Here is a 12,882-nt window from a genome sequence, read left to right on the forward strand (position 1 = left end):
ATGCCATGCTGTGTACCAGACCGATTGTGTACCTTGCCATGAGTTTGGCAAGGGGGTACAATAGTGATCCAGGAGTAGATCACTGGACAACGGTCAAAAATTTATCCTTAGTTACCTAAGAGGACTAAGGAAATATTTCCACTACTAGATTTTCCATTATAGCCGAGGGTCCAATCACCGTCGGATATATAAGTTCACCGTCGGATACCCTAATAACCGACGGGTCACCGTCGGCTCTCCCGTCGGTCTTGCTTTGTCGGCCATTACACATATATCCGACGGTACCGTCAGATCATATCTTTTCCAACGGTAATAGACCGACGGTTAACCGTTAGACATAAATTGATCATCAGAAGCTCGACGACACTTATAGCCGATGGTTCCCCGTCGGATATTTATTTTCCTACGGTTATTGCCCCCCGTCAATTTTCTTAATAGTCGACGGTATATTTGACTGTCAAGGTTATTTATAACCGAGAGGAGTGCCAAACCGTCAGTTTATATGATTACTGATGGTGCATAGAACCCTTCGGGAATTCCTTTAGTTGAGAATTTTCTAGCACCATCAATTGTATAAATTCACCAATGTTCTGAAGTTCCTGTGGTCATATTGTGTACCCAAGATGTTTGTTGCACCGTAGGAAATAAGTCACCCTTACAAATTGCTTGTATCGAGGGTTGTTGCATACCAAAAAATTGTGATTCATGACGATAGTATTTCAAAATATTGGCCTTTCAAATACATATCAGAATCACACAACTACACATGATCAAAGAAAATATATTTTATTTAGCATAACAACAAGAAGTATAACATGTCTAATGAGTTGAATCAATATTACATTGGCCATACCGACGCATCTAAGAAGTGTCAAATGAAAAACAAAATAATGACTAAGATATAATGGTCCAAACATTGTGCATAAGCTAAATTGTTCATGAACTTCATAACTTCACTTGGTTGCATGACTCGAAGATCATCAGACTCATCACCATTATCGTCGTCTTGATCGTAATGCCCATCGCCATATATATAATCTCCCACGTTGCCATAGGTAGCATTGTCATCATTAGTATCATAGCATTATCACAACTCATTTTATCTCCAATATGACTTACCAATACCTAAGAAACTATAAGACTTGTTATAAGAGAGATGAAAAATGATATAATGCAGCTGACATTTAATTGAGCTAAAAGGAACAAACTTACTTGTTCAGGAATCATCTACACATTGACATAGAAATCACATCTTAGTAAGAATTATTAGTGTTACACCAGTACTTCAATCCTTTTCCAACCATACGTCTTGCAAATGGAAACTGAAAAGTAAAAATGAACAAAAATAAAATGACTATTGTTTTGCACCTTTTATGCACAGGGTTATACAGACTAGTACTTCTAGATCTTTGAATATAATTCACTGCTATTTGTGATAACTTGCTTTAGTAATCAACTCTACAAGTTAACCAAGAGGAACGGTTTATCAACTTAAAGTAAAGACTAAGTAAATCTAAAATCCACATCAACGCCTATGTGTTCATAAATCATTATATGGAGAACTAAAATGCCAAGGCGACACATACAACATGATTCAGGAACAAGATAAGATGGCAAATCTACCATCAGTTAAAGAAAAATCTGGATATGTGCCATTAAATCGACACAACTTTGAGAAAATATCATGGTAAGATCTTATTGTAGATATATAGAATTGAAAAGAACAATCCATTAGGAAATACACCATTCCACGGGTCATATGTGTCAGTTCATTGCCTCAATTGATGCCTTTTCCCCCTGACCTACACACACATTTCTCGACCCAAAAATATACATCAGGGCCAGCAAACATAACACACCCACAAGATACTAGAATGTCTTGGAACAAGTAGTTGTACGAAGCTAAACTAGTACTACTATCCTTATGTAGTAGTTTTGTCAGCATAGTTGTGTGAATCGTACATATTTGACATCCTAGCTAGCAAGGATTTGACATTCAGAATCAATCAGACTAGATTAACGTGGGTTGAAATCTTAGATTGCAGATAAGTACTACTCCAAAATTACTGGCGAGTAATTGGTACGATGGAACCAAAGAGGTGGTACGTAAGTTCAACTACCAAAATTTGGCCATCTCACGGGTGAATGGGATCTGCTTTGACAATGATTCGTAGAAAATCCAGATGAATGGAAACATATGTACTCCAGCATGTCTGAATTAAGAAAAAGCAGATGGATGGGATTTGATTATGGTGATACCTGATACGGTACCTCTTCGATCGGAAGGATCAAACTTCTGGCTGGGTAGGGAGGAGACATTTCCTCGGGCGGCTGTTCAGCTAGAGATGTGGATCTCTCGCCTCCTTTACCCTGCATGCGAATGAGAACCGATCAGCGCAGAACATCAGCCCACAGCGCCGGCCGCCCATTAGCACGCCCCGCCGCTCGGCCATCAGCCTTGCGCCCCCTGCCCCCCGCTCGCCCATCAGCCCGTGCTGCCGCCGCTCCCACAACAGCATGCGTGGCCAGTCGCCGTTTTCCGCCACCACCAGTCGCCGTACTTTGCTGCATGAATACAAAAAAATAAGAGATCAAGGCGAGGGGAGAAAGGAAGTCCCGGGGAGACAGAGGAAAGGAGGCACTGACCTAGCACCGTAACTTGCCGAGTGCTGTCGGTCGCTGCCACAACGGGTGAGAGACGGGATCTGGGTGGAGAACTGCTCTAGGCTCCAATCGAGAGGTGAGTGGGAATGAGGCTAATCTGGAGCTGGGCGGTGGCAAGGTTCACGACGGCCCAGTGGGTGGTTAGAGGAAGTTGAGATCGTGGCTTCGTGCCGCGTGGGCTATTTCGATTTTTTTTTCCTTCGCGCGTGTTTTTTTTCCAATTGGTTTTCTTTTTTCGAGAATCATCTCGCGTGTCGGTTGAAACTTTCATCCCGCGCATGTTGACCACACTTAAAAATGTACTGTATCCCTAAAAACACTTACGAATTTATACACTTTGAAATATGCGTTGCAGAATTTTAAACTCAATAATGTGTGGATGGGGACTGACAAAGTGCACTCTTTTTTTCTCAAAAGGAGGATTAACACTGGCTTCTTCATGCACCCAACCACTTTATTAATTATTCATAAAAATCTTACAAATTAATAAATCAATAAGTCTCTAGCCGAGGACGATCTGGGCCTCACCGGCTGCCGCCGCCGCCACCGACCACGCCCAGTCGCACCGCTCTCCTCCAGTCGTTGGTCCTGACCGGCACCACGAACATCGTCACCGGGATCCGGCCGCCGCACCCATTGATCGAATTAGGAGCAACAACCCCACAATTCAGGGTATCCTGTGCCCCTCGGAGACCGCTAGAGGAAGAGCAGTACCTGCGCCACCGCCGTTGCACGCACGGGTTTTGCCTAGTGCCGACCATCGGCGACGGCAGAGGGGAGGGGAGGAGGTGGTTCCAGCAGCTAGGAATTGGGTCCTCTCATGTCGCCCGCGCGAGGGGCGACGCGAGACTTATGAGTCAGGCGTATATGCTCAACATACCTAATAATAAGAGCTACCTTCGCTCACACGAATAAATGTGAAACTTGGTTGAGTCCACCTTCATTGCTAAACATACTTTTATTCTTCCTACGTAAATTGAAAAAATTAATCCGAATGATAGATTATCTATCTAATTCACATATCATTAATGAATTGGAATATTTTTATAGTTGGTCTACTATCACCCCTAGTCTCAATCAGTGTTGCCTAGTTTCCATCATCAATTGGGTTAATATCTCATCTTACTATATAATTTTATAGAAAACTTCCAACCTATTCATCATCAATCATGATATTACAACGTATATCAGAAATAACAAAAATTGCATGCAGATCCGTAGACCATCTAGCGACGACTACAAAACCTGAAGCGATCCGAAGGCTCGCCGCCGTCACCACGACCACAGCAGCCACTGAAGAAAAGAACAACATATCACCTCCTCATCCAAGCTCGACGCGGCTCAATCGCTGATATGCAGATTTGTGGACCTCCAAGGTGGCTCACCAAAACTGAAGTCATTGTTGTTGGACGAATCAAATCTAGGCAACACCCCGGACACACTATCAAACTCAAGATCTAGCACCCCGGCACGACTAAGACGCCGAAGGAGGAAACCACAATTGGCATCCATCAACCACGAACTCAGCACACGTTCCGTCTTTCAGATGTCGTCGATGCAGTCCACAATCTACATCCGCTCCTGCACTACCTCCCAAGCTTCGCGCCGATGTTGGGGCAGACGTCGTCGCAACGGTGGAGCCTGAGGACACATGTCCACCACGAGGATGCCACCGGCACACCATCCTTGCTTGAACGGACTGGTTTTCAAAACCGCCCCCAACCATAGGGCCGATCGACTTGCTGGGGAAGGATTTGAAGAATCTTTATTCAGCGCCGCCATCGCCGCTGCCGAAGCCAAGACGATGAGCAACCTAAAAACGAAGCTACTTTAGCCTAAAACTACCCACACACACACACACACACACACACACACACACACACGTGGATCCGGCGATCCCCCTAGCACCGACGACCGAGGTCGTCGGCGGAGGGGAGCCACCGAAGGACGGCGGCGAAGGAACTCTCCTTGGGAGAGACGCTGGCGAGATCGCCCTTTTTCTTCCCGAGGAAGAAAGAATGACCACCGCTTAATGGTCGATTTGTTGTGTTTGTGGTGTCTGATAAGGATTGTACGTAAAGAATCATATGTATATAATGACTCTTTTTTAGTTTTGAAATACGGAACTCGGGCTTGTTATAAGTCACAATAGTACTAGTACTTCATGACCATCCGTACGTGTTTACTAAGGACCTAAAATGGTGATGAAAAATACGAACAGGTTCATATTGTACGAACATAGCCTCACCGATGTAGGGGAGGACAGCACTTTGAAACGGTAAGGCCTCTGTGGCTCCATGTGGCAGACTCTTTGTAGAAAGGGTGATGCCTCCCTTTTACTTTCTTGGTTAGGACGAAAAAGAATGGTTGCTCTGCTTCGAACAAAAAGGATCATATGTACGTCTAGGATCGTATGCATAGCATTCCACTTTCTTAATTTAAAAAAAAAACACTCATCCTCGTTATAATTCAAGATGTAATTAATACTTCACCACACATTTGCATTTAATAACTAATATACGTGAAGGTCGGGGTCCTTCTAGACAAAGTTGCATTTATTAGAAAAACTAAAGATACGTACAAGCCAAGTTACAGAAGTACATGACTAAGAAATTATCAAACTAGTACTTTTGTAAGTGCAATTTTTTTAAACATCATATTTGTATTATCCTGTACCAATTTTGTTAAGCATCCTATATATTAATTGTGAAAAAGAACATAATGCACCCGCTTACAATAGCAATGCTAGATGTTAGTTCATGGAATCTTCTTATACTGAATTATCTGGAATATAACATCGGTCATTCTACATATGTTGTCCATTGAAACATATCATCGAGAGGGAAAGTCAACCGTTGGTTATCACTATACACCGTCGGGTATTTTCTCAAATAACCGAGAGGCACATATCTACCGTCAGCCATGTCCTCTCATAGGTGAGAGTTTTGTTTTCACCTTCGGCTATTAAATTTCACCGTCGGGCATTACATGTAATCCCCGTGGGTGTGGCAAAAACCGTCGGGCATTACATGTAATCCCCGAGGGTGTACCAAAAACCGTCGGGCATTACATGTAATCCCCGTGGGTGTAGGGAAACCCATCGGGCATTACATGTAATCCCCGTGGGTGTAGGAAAAACCGTCGGGCTTTACGATCAACCGTCGGGCATTAAGTTGGATAACCGAGGGGTGGATTTTCACCGTCGGGCATTCTGGTATACCATCGGGTATTAGTCGTAATACTCGTGAGTTGACACTAACCGTCGGCCATTATAACTACCGTCGGCTATTATGGTAATACCCGACGGTCCGTCGGCTATTAGATTTCACCGTCAGAAATATGGGGATTTCTAGTAGTGTTCTCAGTTATGGAGGTGATAAAGAGTTCGTTGTAAAGGGTTACGCTGATGTAAGCTTTGACGCCAATTCGGATGACTCAGAGTCTCAATCTGGATACATATTGATTGTGGGAGCAATTAGCTAGAGTAGCACCATGCAGAGCATTGTAGACATATAAATTTACAAATATACATATGGATCTGAATGTGACAGACCCATTGACTAAACTTCTCTCACAAGCAAAACATGATCACACCTTAGTACTCTTGAGTGTTAATCACATGGCGATGTGAACTGGATTATTGACTCTAGTAAACCCTTTGGGTGTTGGTCACATGGCGATGTGAACTATGGGTGTTAATCACATGACGATATGAACTATTGGTATTTAATCACATGGCGATGTGAACTAGATTATTGACTCTAGTGCAAGTGGGAGACTGAAGGAAATATGCCCTAGAGGCAATAATAAATTTGTTATTTTATATTTCCTTATTCATGATAAAGGTTTATTATTCATGCTAGAATTGTATTGATCAGAAACTTAAATACATGTGTGAATACACAAACAAATACCGTGTCCCTAGTAAGCCTCTACTAGACTAGCTCGTTGATCAAAGATGGTTAAGGTTTCCTAACCATGGACATGTGTTGTCATTTGATAACGGGATCACGTCATTAGGAGAATGATGTGATGGAAAAGACCCATCCTATAGCTTAGCATAATGATCGTTCAGTTTTATTGCTATTGCTTTCTTCATGTCAAATACATATTCCTTCGACTATGAGATTATGCAACTCCCGGATACCGGAGGAATACCTTGTGTTCTATCAAGCGTCACAACGTAACTGGGTGATCATAAAGATGCTCTACAGGTGTCTCCGAAGGTGTTTGTTGAGTTGGCATAGATCGATATTAGGATTTGTCACTCCGAGTATCGGAGAGGTATCTCTGGGCCCTCTCGGTAATTCACATTATAAGCTTGCAAGCAAATGACTAAGGAGTTAGTCGCGAGGTGATGTATTATGGAACGAGTAAAGAGACTTGCCGGTAACGAGATTGAACTAGGTATAGGGATACCGACGATCGAATCTCGGGCAAGTAACATACCGATGGACAAAGGGAATTACGTATGTTGTCATAATGGTTCGACCGATAAAGATATTCGTAGAATATGTAGGAGCCAATATGGGCATCCAGGTTCTGCTATTGGTTATTGATCGGAGAGGTGCCTCGGTCATGTCTACATAGTTCTCGAACCCGTAGGGTTCGCACGCTTAACGTTCGATGACGATATAGTATTATATGAGTTATGCAATTTGGTGACCGAATGTTGTTCGGAGTCTCGAATGAGATCACAGACATGATGAGGAGTCTCCAAATGATCGAGAGGTAAATATCGATATATAGGACGATGGTATTGGGACACTGGAAGTGTTCCGGAGGGTACCGGGTACTTATCTGGTCACCGGAAAGGAGTTTCGGGCACCCCCGGAAAAGATATGGGCCTTATGGGCCAAGAGAGGGAACACACCAGCCCACAAGGGGCTGGTCCGCCTTTATACAAGCCGAGCCTTTGAGGAGAAGGAAAGAGGGGATGGCAAGGAAAGTGTGGAGTAGGACTCCCCCTTCCTTCTCTCTCTCCCCATCTTTCCTCCCCCCTTGTTTATACAAAGAAAGGGGGCACAGGGCAAGGCAGGAGCCCTAGGGTGCGCCTGGCTGCCTCCCCTCCCTTCCCACCTATATATATGCAGGGAGGGGGCACCACACAAGGACACAACATTGTCTTAGCCGTGTGCGGCGCCCCCGTCCACCGTTTACTCCCTCGGTCATATTTTCATAGTGCTTAGGCGAAGCCCTGCGGAGATCACATCACCATCACCGTCACCACGCCATCGTGCTGACGTACCTCATCTACTACCTCGCCGTCTTGCTGGATCGAGAAAGCGGAGGACATCACTGAGCTGAACGTGTGGAGAACACGGAGGTGCCGTGCATTCGGTACTAGATCGGTTGGAGCGCGAAGAAAGTTTGACTACATCAACCGCGTTGTGAAACGCTTCCGCATACGGTCTACGAGGGAACGTAGACACACTCTCCCCCTCATTGCTATGCATCTCCATGGATAGATCATTGCGTGTGCGTAGAATTTTTTTGTTTTCCACGCAACGATTCCCAACACAAACCTCCATGAATCGCTCGGCCACGACCACCCACCGTAACCGGGAACTCCCCGAAATTTTCCTCGCCCTCGCTTCTACCATGATTTTTCCGTCATGGACGGCCCAATGAATGTCATGCAGGTGCGTCTCTGGCCCGCCCAGGACAAAAAGCCCATTTTCTGTCATGATTTTTTTCATAGAAGTAGGAGCCCACCACATCTATGATGATACCGGGTTTTGTCACAATTATCGTCATAGAAGTGTCATAAGCATGACAGAATTTTTTTCGTTTGGCCCAAAATGTCACGGATGTGTCTTTTTTTGTAGTGCCTCAATGTTGTTTTGGGACTATCGTTACACTTAACGATATCCTAAGATCCGGAAAACATGATCACCAACAATACTTGAGCTAGTCTTAGAGGCGAGACGGGGAACCTTTTGTTTACTGTTTATCATTTCACACATGCATATGAGTTTTCCACTGAATCACATATTCTAGGATCATAGCAGTTATAGCATGAAATATAAAATCTTAATTATGAATAACGAAAATATAGTAATACAATATTATTGCCTCTAGAGCATATTTTCAATAGGAGTTGGATCCCGTAGAACTCGAGCAGCCATGAAGAAAAGGGTGGATTGCAAATCCTAGCCTGCGAAGCAGAAAGGGGACGAAGCATACTCATTCATCTCCATGAGGGACGTGATGGCTATCGGTGTGTGTCTTCCTGTCGATGGATACTAATCCTGGACAGGTTGAAGCTAGATCGGGATCCGAAGATAACCTTGGATCGAGAGGCGGCTCAGTTGGAGGCATCTGATGGAACAACTCCCCAGTGGCCTTCAAGGGGGTCGTCTGGGCACTTGGAAGAGCCAGCCTCGTTTGCCACGGCAGAAATCCCTCAAGCTTGACTTTGGGGAAGAAGGATGGTGGTGAGTTGTGGACGGGAATGGTCAGAGGCGTGCTCGGATGTAGGTTTGGGCTAGATTAAATAAAGCTAAGAAAGCGATGGTTCGCCGGTCGGTTGTAAAGACGACACAATTTCCCAAATGCACAATCCCCGATGCAGCATGTGGTGGGCCCATGGCCGGAAGAACCTCGGCATCCGAGCTGGAAGACGTTGTACTTGCCTGCCAAGCCGAAGACATTACCCGACGAAGATGGACCACCTAGGCTTCAAACACAAGTTCGGGGGCTACTGACGGTGTCCTGGACTAGGGGGGCCTAGGAGCCAGCCTAATGTATGGGCCAGACTACCAGCCCATTTGGAAGCAAGACTCCAGAGACCTTTGAAGTGTGGCGACCGAAGACTTGGCGTGTACTTCAAGCATATTTAGATTCAGCATGCAAATCCTTAGATGGTAACTGACCATGTAACCCTAGATACCTTTGGTGCCTATATAAACCAGGAGGTTTAGTCCATAGAAGGCATTAATTCACCCATCATACCTGTCGTGGGGTTGACACGAAAGATGTCCTAGCGTAAGGACTTAGTCGTGGAGCCATCACAACTAGATTAGCTTAAAGGGGTTAAACGGGACAAGGGACACAAAGAGTTTATACTGGTTCAGCCCCTCGCGGTGGAGGTAAAGGCCTACTCCAGTTTGGGATGGTATTGCTTGGGTCTTGATTACTAGGGAGCGAATACGCTTGACCTAGCTCTCGATCTCTTGTTTCTTGCCCTTAACTCGCCGCCGGGTCACCCCTTTATACACAGGTTGATGCCCGGCGGCTTACAGAGTCCCGGCCGGCTCATACACATTGTGTCCGGCTCGGTGACTAACTAAACTTGCCTTACAATACAAGTTGTTCATGTGGCAGTTCATCCCCTTGGGCCTCAAGTCGCCTCTGGGTCTTGGGCCGTCAACGGGCTTGTTATGACCCGCCATCTTCATTGATAAGTCACCAGTGGTATGACTCGGCCCCTCCTGGGCGGTTCATACCCAGTAGTTATATCCCCTAGATTAGGCCCCAGGTTGATTTAAACTTATTTATATCAATCTTCAATACCTGACTTGTCAAAATCTTGCATCGCTTGTTTGATAAACCTTGCTGTAACCCGCCATGACGTCAGCTCACAGAATCTTCTTAAACCGCCATGCGTCATTTCGCATTAATTTTGCACGAGGCCTAGCACATCTTAATTGATCCTTATCTTATTGAACATCCTGAAAATTTAGGCGTCCATATAGCCATATGATGATTTCAGCCTCCTCGATTCCCGCGCATGCCTTGTATCCACCCTCTTATAAATAGGGACGGGGGTCTTTATCATTTTCCCCCTTCCTCCTTGCCTTTGTCTTCCTCTCGCGTCTCCTCTGTCGCCCGAGCTCTGCCACCGCGACCTCCGACCGCTGCACCAACTCAGGCCGCTGCATCGGCCTGACCAGACCACAGAACTTCGGCGCGCCACCGCTGTTCCTTATCACCTGTAAGTGCACCTCTCTTTTTATCTCAGATCTGTATTAGGGTTTCCTCTGTTCATCAGTGTTCTTCATCGTTCTTCGTTGTTTCCTTCAACTCAAGCAGCTTTTAATCTGAATACATCATGAGCCTTGTGTGGTAGTAGTTTTGCATTCATTTTTATCATAAAATACTTCCTCTCCGTAGAAAATCCCATCGGAGCACACAAACTCTTCTGCTGCCGCCACCTTAGGTTTAGAATTTGCTGTCTTTTCTGAACCGCTGTAGATCCAAAATCATAGCTCCAGTCTGTGAAATCTGTTTGTCCATCACTTAGAAAAAATTTCACTGATAAGTTTGAAGTACCATAACTACCATGGCGGCTTATACCGTAAACTGTGATCCACCATATAACACTAGGCCTTGTTTAAACCGCCACTATACGCTTCATAACTTGCATGACCCGGCAATGCTTCTTCGGTTTAACCATGCTTTCATCTTTATAATTGGGTTCTGCATAATATACTTGACTTTTAAACTCTGGCCGGCTTAACAGCAGAATCCTTAACCCGGTGGGAACCATTAGTCCCCTTTTAAGTCGCCAATATGAATATCTGCGTACTTCAAATGTTCATCCTCCGGCTTAATCTGTTAACCGTTTATAGTATTTTACCATTGAATCAATGGTCCGGTTTAATAGCATGATCTTAAGCCGGTAATGTTTCTTTATTTTAGGCCTTTTTCCTCAAAATGGTCAAGACTGTCACTGCCTGCAACTGGGTTGTTTCCTGAGTCATCGACGAAGACCTAAACGAATATGTTCAAACTGGCGTCCTGGCCAAAATAGATGTCATCCATTGCAAGGTTCCAGGCAATGAAACTCATCCTGAGCCCAAGGACGGTGAAGTAATTGTCTTTACTGATCACATAAACCGGAGCTCCAGCCCTCCCGGCTCAAAATTCTTCCCCAATGTACAACATTTTTTCAAGCTCCATCCACAAGATATCGGACCCAACTCCGTTTCAAACATCTGCAACTTCCAAGTATTCTGCGAGGTGTACCTTCAACAGGAGCCCACCGTAGAACTATTCAGAGAGTTCTATTACTTAAACCGGCAGAACGAGTTCACAGATGGGCCTAGCCTAGAGCTAGGCGGCATTTCTATACATCACCGGAAAGAAGCCACCTTCCCAGCTGCCAGTCTTCCCAGTCATCCCAAAGACTAGAACCAGACTTGGTTTTATTGCCAAGATACTTCGCCAGAAGGGGAAAATCCCTTGTCGGGTTATCGTGCCAGCCGGCTTAGTAACAGACACCATCTTCCAGACAGCATCAGCATAGTGGAGCGGAAAAAGTACATGCCGGTTTTTTCAAAGATCCGGGCCTTGATGGCCAACGGCTTGACCGGCATTGATCTAGTTTGATGCTGGGTTGCTTGGAGAGTCTTGCCTCTAAGCCGCCGGCCCGGCTTAATGTGCGAGTACACCGGCAAGTTAACAGATCCTCAACACCACTGTCAGATTGAAATAACTGACAAAGACATCAATAGTATGACCAAAACTCCGTTGAATGAGAGCTTGGAAGATTGCAGTCAAGTCAGATTAAATCCTTTCTGCTTTCTGAATAAGCCGCCAGCTGTAAGCTCTGAATCAAGTTCATACTTATATCATGTTTTTATTTGTACTGCCTGTTCATACTCATTCAATTTTTACAGGCCGATTCACCTTTTTGGACCAAGAAGCTGTAGGATAAACCGGTCAAGAAAACCCGGACAAAGGGCAAGGCTGTCAAAAAACTGCCAAGAAGAAGACCAATCCTGCCGAATTATTCAATTTGGATGATAAAGATGATGATGACGAGTCGGAGGTAGAACTTGATTCCCTTGGCTCTTTTTTGTACATCTTATTGACAATGACTATTATCAGGATGATGCAGAGGCCAGCTGTGCAGATGATGAAGAGGGAATTACTCTTTCCTCTGGCTCAGAACCTCTGCCATTTGACAAGCAAACTGGAAAGTAAGATTTTCTCACCCTTTAGCTTACTTGGATCCCAAATTTATTTTGAACAAACAGCAACATGAAGCTCGCCGCACAACCCGGAACAGTGGCGGTGGAGTTTTATCCTCCGGCTTACCGAACACCCCAGCACCTCGCAAACATCGACCAGAGGTTTCAAATATTTCTGACTTATCTTATCCCAAGGCGGGTCTTTTTTGACAACCTCTTAACCTATCTGATTCAAACTATCAGGGAACATCTCATTCCTCCTCCGGCGACTCAACGGGTACTCAAATCCCAACCTTCAAGA

At 44.9% G+C, this 12,882-nt stretch overlaps 1 long non-coding RNA gene across 1 annotated transcript; it reads right to left on the bottom strand.

The window, feature by feature from the left end:
• Positions 1–767: 767 nt before the first annotated feature.
• On the bottom strand, positions 768–2,772 carry LOC123125574 (uncharacterized). Its single transcript, XR_006461435.1, has 4 exons — positions 2,647–2,772; positions 2,260–2,565; positions 1,213–1,322; positions 768–1,133 (listed from the first exon to the last, which is right to left on the bottom strand). It is a non-coding gene; the product is annotated as an uncharacterized lncRNA (long non-coding RNA).
• Between the last annotated feature and the right edge of the window lie 10,110 nt (positions 2,773–12,882).

The sequence above is a fragment of the Triticum aestivum genome, chromosome 5D (genome assembly GCF_018294505.1).
Source record: "Triticum aestivum cultivar Chinese Spring chromosome 5D, IWGSC CS RefSeq v2.1, whole genome shotgun sequence".
In the NCBI taxonomy this organism is placed as follows: domain Eukaryota; kingdom Viridiplantae; phylum Streptophyta; class Magnoliopsida; order Poales; family Poaceae; genus Triticum; species Triticum aestivum.